The sequence below is a fragment of the Chlorocebus sabaeus genome, chromosome 13 (genome assembly GCF_047675955.1).
Source record: "Chlorocebus sabaeus isolate Y175 chromosome 13, mChlSab1.0.hap1, whole genome shotgun sequence".
Lineage (NCBI taxonomy): Eukaryota > Metazoa > Chordata > Mammalia > Primates > Cercopithecidae > Chlorocebus > Chlorocebus sabaeus.
The window spans coordinates 86,337,660-86,350,909 of NC_132916.1; the positions used below are offsets into that span (position 1 = coordinate 86,337,660).

General features: G+C 46.4%; 1 protein-coding gene and 1 pseudogene across 3 annotated transcripts in view; one reads left to right on the forward strand and one right to left on the reverse strand.

Annotated features, from left to right (window-relative positions):
* ANKRD6 (ankyrin repeat domain 6) overlaps nt 1-955 on the reverse strand; it is a 205,803-nt gene extending 204,848 nt beyond the window's left edge. Inside the window, exon 1 of one of the 3 annotated variants that reach the window (XM_008006610.3) lies at nt 734-955. The gene's annotated coding sequence lies outside the window, so the exon portion shown is untranslated. The remainder of the gene's footprint in view (nt 1-733) is intronic. The other 2 variants (XM_008006614.3, XM_038002254.2) reach the window with 2 other exon arrangements.
* A 10,081-nt stretch (nt 956-11,036) lies between these two features.
* On the forward strand, nt 11,037-12,174 carry LOC140713218 (nascent polypeptide-associated complex subunit alpha pseudogene; annotated as a pseudogene).
* The last annotated feature ends 1,076 nt before the right edge of the window (nt 12,175-13,250 follow it).

Genomic DNA, 13,250 nt, shown 5'->3' on the forward strand with positions numbered 1-13,250 from the left:
CCACGTGACCCATCTCATGCTACCTCGCGGGGGAAACATTCTTGACCAGCTTTGAGGCATTCGAGTCCCTCTCGGGTCACAAATAATGCTGCACTTCCCCTCCTGTCCCGAGATCTACCGGAAGCAACACACTTAAATGCCCAAGATAAGCTCGGGTGAGCTGATGTCTGGACCCCAACCAGACAGCACGCCGGCTCCCTGGACCCCGAGAGATGCCACTTGCTGAGGCTTCGCCGATGGGGCTCCTAAGGAGTATCGGCCCCTCTCCTCCTGCGCCTGCACCCCAGTGCGGTCGTCCAGGGCGGGGAGGGACGGGGTCACTCGGAGGCGGCCGCAGGCCCGGGACCGACCCTCCTCCGCGCCGCAGACCGCGGGGTACTCGGACCCCCGCCCCCACTGCCCTTCCTTCAAACTGCAAGCGAGCAGGAGAACAAGGGACGAGCCCCAGAAGAAAGTTCTCCACCTCCCTCGCCCGAAGTTCCCTATTCCAGGGAGGCAACTGAGGCCAGGAGAAGAAGGAGGCGCCCCGGGGGGTAACCCCTCGCGCCGGGCGTTTTTGGAGGCCGCAGACCAAGGGGCCAGACGCAGTGTCCGGGTCTCCCCCGCGGGCAGTCGGCGATCCTGGGGTGCCGAGGGAGCAGCGCCTTCTTCCCCCGACAGCGTCCTCCCAGACCTCAGTCGCCCACCCCGGTGTAAGCGGGGGTCCCAGAGAGCCGGCGAGGTCGCCTGGTACCTTTCTCTCCCGCGCCGGACGTCCGCGCCGCAGGGACCGAGGCCGGCGACAGGGTGGGGGCGAGGGGCGACGACGGGGACGGGCTCCCGCTGGCTCCGGCGGCCCCAGGGCCTCGGCGCCGCCTAGCGCCGTGCCTCCAGCCGCCCGCGCGCCAGGCAGCGCTCTCGGCTCCTGCGGGTTACCTGTGGCCGAGCCCGCCGCGCCCGCCGCCGCAGGGCCCTCCACCCAGTCCCGCCGGCCCCGCCCCGCCCCGCCGGAGGCTCCTACGCCGGGGTCGCAGCGCCCCCCAGCGGCGAGTCGGGGCACGGCAGGGACCCTCGCGAGAGAGAAGGGGTACCCCGGAGGCCCTGGGGCTGGCCCTGGTCTGCAGCCCGCTCCTGGCTGGGGCCGCCGCCGTTTGAAGAGTGGGAGGAGGGGGGCCTACAGTAGGGTAAGGTTTTCTGCTTGGGGGTTGCCAGGAAGTGTATTGGAAGGTGAGGAGAAGTAGCGGGAGGAACCTCCCACCTTCACTCATTTCGTGGCCAAGTGGATATTTCAATATAACCATAGCTCACTTAACTGGGGCTGCTCAGTGCAAACTGAACAACAATGATGAATGACCCAGATTTATTGGGGTAGCTGGAGAGGGGAAAGGAAGCCTTTATTTCTAACAGCTTGACTATAAGTAGCTTGTTGGAATCATCCCATATGGAAATGGCAAAAGCATTGAGCGAGCCTGACCCCCATATTCATATCACACTTTACATACCATTATCTCAGTCTGGTTTTGTCTATTGTCATTCACAGTCACTTCTTCAGTACCTAGAAGAGCTCCCTGAACGCAGGAAGCATTCCATAAGCTACTGTTGAAACCATGTACAGATGGATGGGATCTCATTCCACCCTTTGAAGAAGCATGGACAGATATCTGCTCTCCAAAGGCAGAGAGATGGAAGAGGAGTCAGGCAGCACCCTAAAATGGACTATCGATCGTGCCTGAGGCTTTGGGACAAGCTTATCATGAATCTTTTCTTTTTTTTCTTTCTTTCTTTATTATAATTTTTTTTTTTGAGACTAAATCTCGCTTTGTCACCCAGGCTGGAGTGCAGTGGCGCGATTTCGGCTCACTGCAACCTCCACCTACCAAGTTCAAGCAATTCTCCTGCCTCAGCCTCCTAAATAGCTGGGATTACAGGTGCCCACCACCACCCCTGGCTAATTTTTGTATTTTTAATAGAGACGGGGTTTCACCATGTTGTTCAGGCTGGTCTCGAACTCCTGACCTCGTGATCCTCCCGCCTTGGCCTCCCAAAGTGCTGGGATTACAGATGTGAGCCACTGCGCCCAGCCCTTCTTCAGATTTGTGCCCCATTCCTGTTGCTCTCCACCTGGAGCTGATAGAAGAATACATTTCCTTTCTCTGCTGGCTTGTAGCTCCAGTTTCCTCTCCAGGCAGTTTACTAATGAGTTCCCAGATAACCCCCAAAGTCAAGGTTTGTACACATGACCTTTCTCTTTTTTTTTTTTGAGATAGAGTTTTGCTCTTATTGCCCAGGCTAGAGTGTAGTGGTGAAATCTCGGCTCACTGCCACCTCCACCTTCTGGTTTCAAGCAATTCTCCTTCCTCAGCCTCCCAAGTAGCTGGGGTTACAGGCGCCCGCCACCAGGCCCAGCTAATTTTTTTTGTATTTTTACAATACATCTGTATTTGTACAGATGGGGTTTCACCATGTTGGTCAGGCTGATCTAGAACTGCTGACCTCGTGGTCCACCTGCCCTCAGCGTCCCAAAGTGCTGGGATTACAGGCATGAGCCACCGCGCCTGTCCACATGACCTTTCAGTGTGATAATTTCTCTCTTGTACTTTTCCACACTGAGTTTTCCTAGTTAGTCCCTTGAATAAACTTCCAAAGATGCAAATGTTCAGTTTCCCTGAAAGACTTTTAAAACATCACTGTAAAGTCACACTGAGATGGGATTTTAAGTTATATTTGTGGGCAGTCACAGCAATGAGCCTGAAAGAAACAGAAAGCCCAAGCCAGCCTGCAAGACATGTGAGTGCTCCTGGGAACTGACTGGTCTGCTTTTGTTCCCAGACTTTGATTAATGGGGATTCCTGGCAGGAGGCCTCATGAGAGCCAAAGCAGGCAGTGGCTGAGCTGCCTGTAGATCTTGCTTGCTCATCTCCAAGTGGGCAGACAGTTTTTGGGCAACCAGCGAAGAAGACTCCTAAATCTCCCTCTTTATGAGAAAGGCTTCCAGGTTGCAGCTCTGTTCTTGCCCCTACATTCAGCTCAATCACAGCCAGCCTCTTATATCCACCCTAGCACACCCTCCTTCTGCCTTGTGAGAAAGAAGTTTGCTCTGCAAATGATCATTTTCACTGCTTTGTGATAACATAATCTGCTCCTATTTTCTTTTCTTTTCTTTTTTTTTTTTTTTGAGACAGAGTCTCGCTCTGTCGCCCAGGCTGGAGTGCAGTGGCGGGATCTCAGCTCACTGCAAGCTCCGCCTCCCGGGTTCCCGCCATTCTCCTGCCTCAGCCTCCCGAGTAACTGGGACTACAGGCGCCCACCACCTCGCCCGGCTAGTTTTTTTTGTATTTTTTTGGTAGAGACGGGGTTTCACCGTGTTAGCCAGGATGGTCTCGATCTCCTCACCTCGTGATCCGCCCGTCTCGGCCTCCCAAAGTGCTGGGATTACAGGCTTGAGCCACCGCGCCTGGCCCTCTGCTCCTATTTTCAACATCTCTTTAATGAGCTGACGTCATTAGCTATCTTACTTGTTGTTAGCTTCAGTGCAGCCTGTGAACATTCTTAAATATTTCTCCCGATGCATGTGTGTAAGAATGTTTTTTAGGATATATACCTAGAAGTGGAATCATCAGGTCTTAAGGTATGTGCATGTTCAAACTTACTAGGTAATGTTAAACTGTCTAAACTGGTCGTTTTCTAAAATTGTTTTCTAAAGTGGTCATATCAATTTTCATTTCCAACACCTGTATATGAAAGTCATCCATGTCCCACAATCTTTGCCAGCACTTGTTTTCATCTAAATGATATCTCATAATAGTTGTAGTTCGTATTTCCCCAATTACTAGTATAGCTGAGCATCTTTAATGTTTAATAGCTAGTCCTGTTTCCTCTTTTGTTAATTGATGGTGTCTTCTGCCCTGTTTCATGTGTTTTGAGAAGTCCTTTCTGACCCCAAAGGTATAAAAATATTCTCCCTATTTTCTTTCAAGTGTTACAATTTTGCCTTTCATGTGTAAGTCCACATTCCATCTGAAATTCATTTCTCCTTTCATTTGCAATGCCAGACTCTCTTGCAATGGATTTTTATACACATATAGGTTTGTTTTCAGTCCTCTATTTTGTTCCATTTGCCAATCACTCTGCTAGCATCATACTGTCTGAAATCTGTGGTTTTCTTTCTTTCTCTTTCTTTCTTTCTGTCTTTCTTTCTTTTCTTTTCTTTTCTTTCTTTCTTTACTTTCTCTCTCTCTCTTTCTTTCTTTCTTTCTTTCCTCTTTCTTTCTTTCTCTCTCTCTCTTTTGTTTTTGTTGACAGAGTCTCGCTCTGTTGCCCACACAGAGCATATAGTGACACGATCTTGGCTCACTGCAACCTCCTGCGTTCAAGCGATTCTCCTGCCTCAGCCTCCTGAGTAGCTGGGATTACAGGTGCACACCACCATGCCCAGCTAATTTTTTTTGTTTTGTATTTTTTAATAGAGACAGGGTTTCACCATGTTGACCAGGCTGGTCTTGAACTCCTGACCTCAAGTGATCCACCCACCTTGGCCTCCCAAAGTGCTGGGATTACAGGTGTGAGCCACCACACCTGGCCTGTGATTTTATCTCAAGTGTTGATTTCCAAATATACAAGTCCTTCCCTGACTTATTTCTCTTTTTTATTTATAAAGATCTCAAGTATTCTTAGCTCTTTGCTCCTCCATAGACATTTTCTAATTCATTTGTTATGATAAACTCGAGATTTTAATTTGAAATCTCAGTAAACATATGTGGTGGATTGCATTGTTTATTCACAATTATTCGTACCCTTCCCATCTTTGCCATGCTTTTTCATAGGTGGGGTAACCCAGTCTGCTCCATTAGTTTTGGGCTTGTGTTGACTTGCTTTGGCCTACACCACACTGGAACAGAAGCTTAAAATACGTTGTATGCTTTAGTGCTTCCCCTACCTCCCTTGAACTTCTGCCATTTATCATGAGAATATCATGCCCCAAAGAGTGGCTGCACCTTCAGTGGGGATCCCAGAATGAAAAGACAAATGGAATTGTGCAGAGTCCAATATGGCCACAAAAAATCTGCAGCCTTCATGTAATGGGAGCAAGAATGTTTCCTACTACTGCTATTTGGAAAAAATTGGCATCTTTATGATATTGAGTCATTGGTACAATGTGTGTGTGTGTGTGTGTGTGTGTGTGTGTGTGTGTGTAGCTCTGTGCAATTTTATCACATATGTAGTTTCATATTACCACCATTCTATCAAAATACAAAACTATGCTGTCACCACAAAGAATCATCCTCATGCTACTTAATTATAGTCACACCCAACCCCCTCCCCGCCACCATCCTTAATCTCTGACAATCACTAATCTGTTCTCCATCTCTTTAATTTTGTCATTTTAAGAATGTTACGTAGGCCAGGCACAGTGGCTCATGCTTGTAATCCCAGCACTTTGGGAGGCCAAGGCGGGCGGATCACTTGAGGTCAGGAGTTCCAGACCAGCCTGGCCCAAACAGCAAAACTCCATCTCTACCAAAAGTAACAAAAATTAGCTGGGCATGGTGGTGTGCCTGTAGTCCCAGCTACTCAAGAGGCTGAGGCAGAAGAATTGCTTGAACCCAGGAGGCAGAGGTAGCAGTGAGCCGAGATCATACCACTGCATTCCAGCCTAGGCAACAGAGCAAGATTCCATCTCAAAAAAATCCAGAATATTATGTAAATGAAATCATGCAGTGTGTGACCTTTTGAGGCTGCCTTTTTCCTAACTCCGCATAATGCCCTTGACATTCATCCAAGTTGTTGTGTGTGTCAACTGTTGATTCTTTCCATTGCCGAGTAGTATTCCTCAGTGTGGATATACCACAGTTTGTTTAGCCATCCACCCATTGAACAGCATCTGGGTTTGGGTTATTATGAATAAAGCTGCTATGAACATTCGTATATGTGTTTTTATGTGGACACAGTTTTCACTTCTCTGAGATAAGTAACCAGAAGGGCAATTGCTGGGTCATTTTGTAGTCACATGTTTAGTGTATAAGAAACTGCCAAACTGTTTTCCAGGGTGGTTATACCATTTTACACTTCCCACCACCAATGTGTGAGATATCTGAGTTTTCTGTATCATTGTCAGCATTTGGTGTTGTCACTATTTTTTAATTTCAGTCATTTTGGTAGTTATGTGGTGGTATCTCACTGTGGTCTTAATAATCTGCATTTCTGGGCAGGGGGTGGTGGCTCATGCCTGTGATTCCAACACTTCAGGAGGCTGAGGAGGGATGATTGCTTGAGGTTAGGGGCTCAAGACCAACCTGGGCAACATAGCGAGACCCTAGAGACAGAGTCTCACTCTGTCGCCCAGGCTGGAGTGCAGTGGCCAGATCTCGGCTCACTGCAAGCTCCGCCTCCCGGGTTTAGGCCATTCTCCTGCCTCAGCCTCCCGAGTAGCTGGTACTACAGGCGCCCGCCACCTCGCCCAGCTAGTTTTTTGTATTTTTTAGTAGAGACGTGGTTTCACTGGGTTAGCCAGGATGGTCTCGATCTCCTGACCTCGTGATCCGCCCGTCTCGGCCTCCCAAAGTGTTGGGATTACAGGCTTGAGCCACCGCGCCCGGCCTCTACCAAAAAAAAAAAAAAAAAAAAAATTTAATAGCAGGGCATAGTGGCACAAGCCTGGAGTCCTAGCTAATCAGCAGACTGAGACAGAAGGATTGCTTGAGCCCAGAAATTCAGGGCTGCAGTGAGCTATGACTATACTCTAGCCTGGGTGACAGAGTGAGACCCTTCTCTAATAATAATAATAATAATAACAACAACAACAACAATAATAATTTGCATTCCTTAATGTAATGGTGTTGAATATCTTCTCGTGTCTCATTATTTGACATTACTATATCCTTGTCAGTGAAATATTTTTTCCTTTTTTTTTTTTTTTTTTTTTCTGAGGTGGAGTCTCGCGCTGTGGCCCAGGCTGGAGTGCAGTGGCCGGATCTCAGCTCACTGCAAGCTCCGCCTCCCAGGTTTTACGCCATTCTCCTGCCTCAGCCTCCCGAGTAGCTGGGACTACAGGCGCCCACCACCTCACCCGGCTAGTTTTTTGTATTTTTTAGTAGAGATGGGGTTTCACCGTGTTAGCCAGGATGGTCTCGATCTCCTGACCTCGTGATCCGCCCGTCTCGGCCTCCCAAAGTGCTGGGATTACAGGCTTGAGCCACCGCGCCCGGCCTTTTTTCCTATTTTCTAATTGAATTTTTTTCCCCTAAGTTTTGAGAATTCGTTATACTTTTTAGATACGAGGCTTCTGTCAGATATTTGGTTAGCAAATATTCCACCCTAGTCTATAGCTTGTCTTTGCATCCTCTTAACAGAGTCTTTGCAGAAAAAAGTTTTTTAATCTTGACAAAATCCAATTTATCAATTTTTTATCTTATGAATAAAATAAAATAAATGACACAGTTCTAGTGTCACAATTCTTTTGTTTCATTTTCCAATCTTATGCAGTCAAGGACATTGTGGAATAGGAGTGGTGATAGTGGTCATCACTCTCTGTTCCTAACTTTAAGCTTCTGATTTTCTAATCTGTCTTCCTTCCTCATTTTCAGTTCCTAAGGTAAAGGGACTATAGTTATCAGTTACATTGTGTTTGGCTACAAGAGTGTGCTTGCCTAGAGTGGCTTCAACAACAAAAACATGTAGGCTGGGCAGGGTGGTTCACACCTGTAATCCCAGCACTTTGGGAAGCTAAGGTGGGAGTTCTGCTTGAGCCCAGGAGTTTGAGACCAGCTTGGGCAACATAGGGAGACCCCATCACTACAAAAAATAAAAAAAATTAGTCCGGTGTGGTGGTGTGCACCTGTGGTCCCAGCCACTCAGGAGGCTGAGGTAGGAGGATCGCTTGAGCCCAGGAGGTCAAGAATGCAGTCAGCCATGATTGTGTCACTGCACTCCAGCCTGGGTGACAGAGTGAGACCCTGTCTCCAAAAAAAAGTAGTAATTTATATGATAAACATATGCGGCCTTGGGCTCTTTCTGTCATTCTACTGTACCACCCTGACTTTTGGCTTTTGTCTTTGATGACATCCAGGCAAGAAAGGTTACAGGCTTTCCCACTGTATTCATTTCAGCTGGGGAACAACTTCTTATCAGATGCCCCCGAGACATATATCCTTTCACATGTCATTGGTTACCACTGGATAATTACCATAATTACCATAGACTAACCATGATTCAACTTCTGGGTCTGGGGTTCCTTCCCTGAATGTGCTGACACCCAACATTTAAAGTTACAAAACTAGGCAGGGCACAGTGGCTTACGCCTGTAATCCCACCACTTTGGGAGCCCAAGGCGGGTGGATCACCTGAGGTCAGGAGTTAGAGGCCAGCCTGGCCACTCTGGTGAAACCCCATCTCTACTAAAAACACAAAAATTAGCTGGGCGTGGTGGCGGGCGCCTGTAATCCCAGCTATTCAGGAGGCTGAGGCAGGAGAATCACTTGAACCTGGTGGAGGTTGCAGTGAACCGAGATCATGCCATTGCACTCCAGCCTGGGTGACAGAGCAAGACTCCATCTCAAAAGTAAATAAATAAATAATAAATAAATAAATAAATAAATAATAAATAAATAAATAAATAAAGTTACCAAACTGAGGATGAAGGGGGTGAGAGGGAGGAACTGGTTATGCTGCCAACAATATCTACCCAACATCTATTTGACTTTGTGTTCCCTGTGCCTGGCAACGGCAGATATATTTGGAGGTTTCTGTTCGGCTTACACCGCTTTATTAGGAACCACCTCTCCATCCCTGAGGGTAGACCTCTGCAGCCACACAGCGGCATCTCCAGCCATAGTGGAGGGGAACATCAATTCAGTCATCAACACATATTTATTGGGACTTGACCACTATCAAGCTATTTATGCTTATATTTATATTATATGTTTATGCTGCACATAAAATACAATGTAAGTGGTATACACTAGAATTATATTTCATCCATATTATAGCTACTGTGCTAGGCACTGAGAATAGAATGGTGGACAAAAGAAGATGGTCCCACAGTCTAGTGGTGAATACAGTCCTCATTAAAATCTTAAATTGCAATTGAGATAAATGCTCTAGAGGACTAGTACATAGTGATATATAGTGCACGATTAGGGGATTAGGCCAGGAGTGAAACACTGGCTCAAACTCAGCCAATCAGATTTTCTTGCCTGGGAATTAAAGATAATAATAGCTAACACTTACATAGTGATTATTGTCTAATACGGTTTGGCTTTGTGTCCCCACCCAAATCTCATTTTGAATTGTACTCCCATAATTCCCACGTGTTGTGGGAGGGGCCCAGTGGGAGACAATTGAATCATGGGGATGGTTTCCCCGTACTGTTCTCCTGGTAGTGAATAAGTCTCACAAGATCTGATAGTTTTATCAGGGGTTTCCGCTTTTGCATCTTCCTCATTCTCTCTTTGCCTGCTGCCATCCGTGTAAGACAGGACTTGCTCCTCCCTGCCTTTCACCATGATTGTGAGGCTTCCCCAGCCAAGTGGAACTGTAAGTCCAATTAAACCTCTTTCTTTTGTAAAATTGCCCAGTCTCAGTTATGTCTTTATCAGCAGCATGGAAACAGAGTAATACATGGTCCTAAATTATTTTATACAGTTTAATGGATTTAATTCCTTCCCACAACCCTACTGAGGTATATTACATTATCACTAGTTTAGAGATGAGTAAATTGAGGCACAGAGAGGTTAAGTAACCTGCTATAGGTCACACAGCTACTTAGGATGGAACTAGGATTTAAACCCAGGTAGCCTGGTTCCAGAGGACGGGCCCACAATCACTGGGACCAGGAAGGTGGGGCAGCTGTCTCCTGCCCTCTGGTGGGAAAAGCAGAGAAAGCCAGTTTTCATGCAGAGAGAGAAGAACAAAGGGAAAAGTGCAGAGAGAAGTAAAAGCAAGGTTCCCCCTCCAGTGTTTTTTGAGACAGGGTCTTACCCTCTGTCACCTAGGCTAGAGTGCAGTGGTACCATCGTAGCTTACTGCAGCCTCAAACTCCTGGGCTTACGTGGTTCTTCTGCCTCTGCCTCCCAAGTAGCTGGGACTACAGGCACATGCCACTGTGTCTAGGTAATTTTATTCTTTATTTTTGGTAGAGATGGAGTCTTGCTTTGTTGCTCAGGCTGGTCTTGAACTCCTGACTTCAAGTGATCCTCTTGCCTTGGCCTCACAAAGTGCTGGGATTATAGGGATGAGCCACTGCACCCAGCCATGGTCACTTTCTTGAGGAGTCTTAATTGTCTCCTGTAATATCCAGAGACACCTTTACCAGGATCCTCTGAATATGATATGACTCCTGAATTTCATCACCAAGTGTATGATCAAGCTTCATCCATCCTTTCTTCCCTCCACTCATAAAGGATATCTATTGTGTCAGTTGCTGCAAAGTTTACAGCACCCCACCCACATGGCTTAAGCTGAACTTCCCAACTAGTTTGCCACCATCACTTGTGTGCCATAAATGGCTTATAGGTATGGTCAAATTTTTGATCCCCTCAGCCTTTAGGGCAGCTAGTAAAGGCCTGAGGGTGACTAAAGTGTTTGGGCCAGTCACCTCTGGCTGTAAGTAGCCTGTCCATTTACACACCAGTGCACCATATAAATAGTATCTTTCTTTCTTCTTTTCTTGTAAGAGATGGGGTCTTATTCTGTTGCTCAGGCTGAAATGCAGTGGTGCGATCATAGCTCACTGTAGCCTCGAACTCCCATGCTCAAGCGATCCTCATGCCTCAGCCAATTTTTAAATTTCTTTGTAGAAATGGGAGTTTTGCTATATTGCCCAGGTTGGTCTTGAATTCCTGGCTTCAAGCAGTCCTCCCACCTCAGTCTTCCAAAGTGCTGGAATTATAGGAGTGAGCCACCGCTTAGGCCCAAGTAGTATCATTTTCTGTGTGTGCCATTACCAGACAAGGTGGGGAAGCACTGGCTTAAGGAATAGACTTATAATTTTCTCCTGAAATAAGAAGTGTGGGCTCTTTCTGCTGCCATCTTTATATTCCCTGCACAGATCTGGCATTTAATCTGACAGTGAAGAATCAGTATCAGAACTCAAGGAACAAAATTCCACACAACAAGCCCAGGTGGCAGCAGCAGCCGCATTCAATGAAGAACCAGTCAAGAAAGCAAAACACAGTTGGAGTGAAGGGTAGGTACATGGCCAGGCACGGTGGCTCACATCTGTAATCCCAGCACTTTGGGAGGCTGAGGCAGATGGATCACTTGAGGTCAGGGGTTCGAGACCAACCTGGGCAACATGGTGAAACCCCATCTCTAGTCTCTATTGAAAATACAAAAATTAGCTGAGTATGGTGGCGCATGCCTGTAATCCCAGCTACTCAGGAGGCTGAGGCAGGAGAATCACTTGAACCCAGGAGGCAGATGTTGCAGTGAGCTGAGATTGCGCCACTGCACTCCAGCCTGGGAGACAGAGAGAAACTCCATCTCAAAAGACAGAAAGAAAGAAAAGAACAGAAGTCACAGAAGGCTATGGCTACATCCAAACTGGGTCTGTGAAAGGCTACAAGGGACTACGAGGGTTACTAGAGTCGCTATCCTGAAATCTAAGAATATCCTCTTTGTTATCACAAAACCAGATGTCTACAAGAGCCTAGCTTCAAACACCTACACAGTTGATGGGGGGAAACTAAGATCAAAGATTTATCTCAACAAGCACAGCTAAGAGCTGCTGAGAAGTTCAAAGTTCAAGGTGAAATTGTCTCAAACATTCAAGAAAACATACAGACTTAACTGTACAAGAGGAGAGGGAAGAGGAGGAGTTTGAGGAGACAGGTATGAAACTTAAGGATATAGGATTGGTCTTGTCACAAGCAAATGTGCGAGCAAAGGCAGTCCGAGTCCTGAAGAACAACAGTGCTGATATTGTAAATGCTATCATGGAATTAATGTAATCTGAAGATGAGGACTTTTTGTGTGTGTTTCAAAAGAGTAACTGCAGCTTGGTTTGAAATTTGTGCTGTTTGTATTATTAATAAAGTTATGGCTCTTCTCGTTGGGTGAAAAAAAAAAGAAGTTTGTGGTAGGCATTCCCAGTTAGAGTGCACCAGCTCAGCAAGGTCATCTGGAGCTTTCCTCTCTTTACACTGCTATTCCCATCATGGACTTTTATCTTCAACCTCAGGGTTGCATGGTTATTTCATGGTTACAAGATGGCCTCCCCACCTCCAAGTACCATGTTCTTACAAATGGGGTTCAAATTGGGAAATGGTGGTATCAGGGGACTCTTCTGATTCGTCAGCCTCTTTTATCAGGAAGCAAACTCTTTCCTAGAAGTTCCCCAGCAGGATTCCTCCTTACAGCAGGAAGAACAGATGTGAAAGAGTCTTGGAAAGTATCTGATTTTCCCTTCTCCAGTTTGGAAAGTGGGCTTGAAGAAGGTTTGGGAATGGCTTGGAGGTAGCTGACTGACGGTGCCTGCTATTTTTGTTAGGTAATGTAAAATAGTATGTGTAAGTGACAGTTCTGAGACTTCATTCTAGTGAATTTTTAATCAGGTTGTTTCTCTTGGAGTATCTGCTTACTTATATCATTGAATATATAAGTTGGTGTAACTCTCCCATCCAAAGCAGGGGTTGCCAAGTCCAAACCAATCTACAGACATGTGGAGCATTTAATACCTCTGTACTGCTGACTCTGTTGTCAACAGACAGCTTTCTGCTCTCATGTGATAGCACTATTTATATCAGAAGCTTGTCCTTAAAAGTCCATATGAATAAAAAGTTAAATTTGTTTTTTAGAGACAGGATCTTGGTAAGTTGCCCACGCTGGCCTTGCAGTCCTGAGCTTAAGTGATCCTTCAACCTCAGGCGCCTAAGTAGCTGGGACTTATAGGAACCTGCCACTGAACCCGGATGAAAGTTAATTTTTATTTATTTATTTATTTATTTATTTATTTATTTATTTTGTTGTTGTTGTTGAGACAGAGTCTCACTCTGCTGCCCAGGCTGGAGTACAGTGGTATGATCTTGGCTTACTGCAACCTCCTTCCCCTGAGTTCAAGCGATTCTCTTGCCTCAGCCTCCCAAGTAGCTGGGATTACAGGCACCTGCTACTGCGCCTGGCTAATTTTTTTGTATTTTTAGTAGAGATGGGGTTTCACCATCTTGGCCAGGCTGGTCTTGAACTCCTGACCTCATGATCCACCTGCCTCAGCCTCCCAAAGTGCTGTGATTACAGGTGTGAGCCACCATGCCCGGCCAATTTATTTTTATTTTATT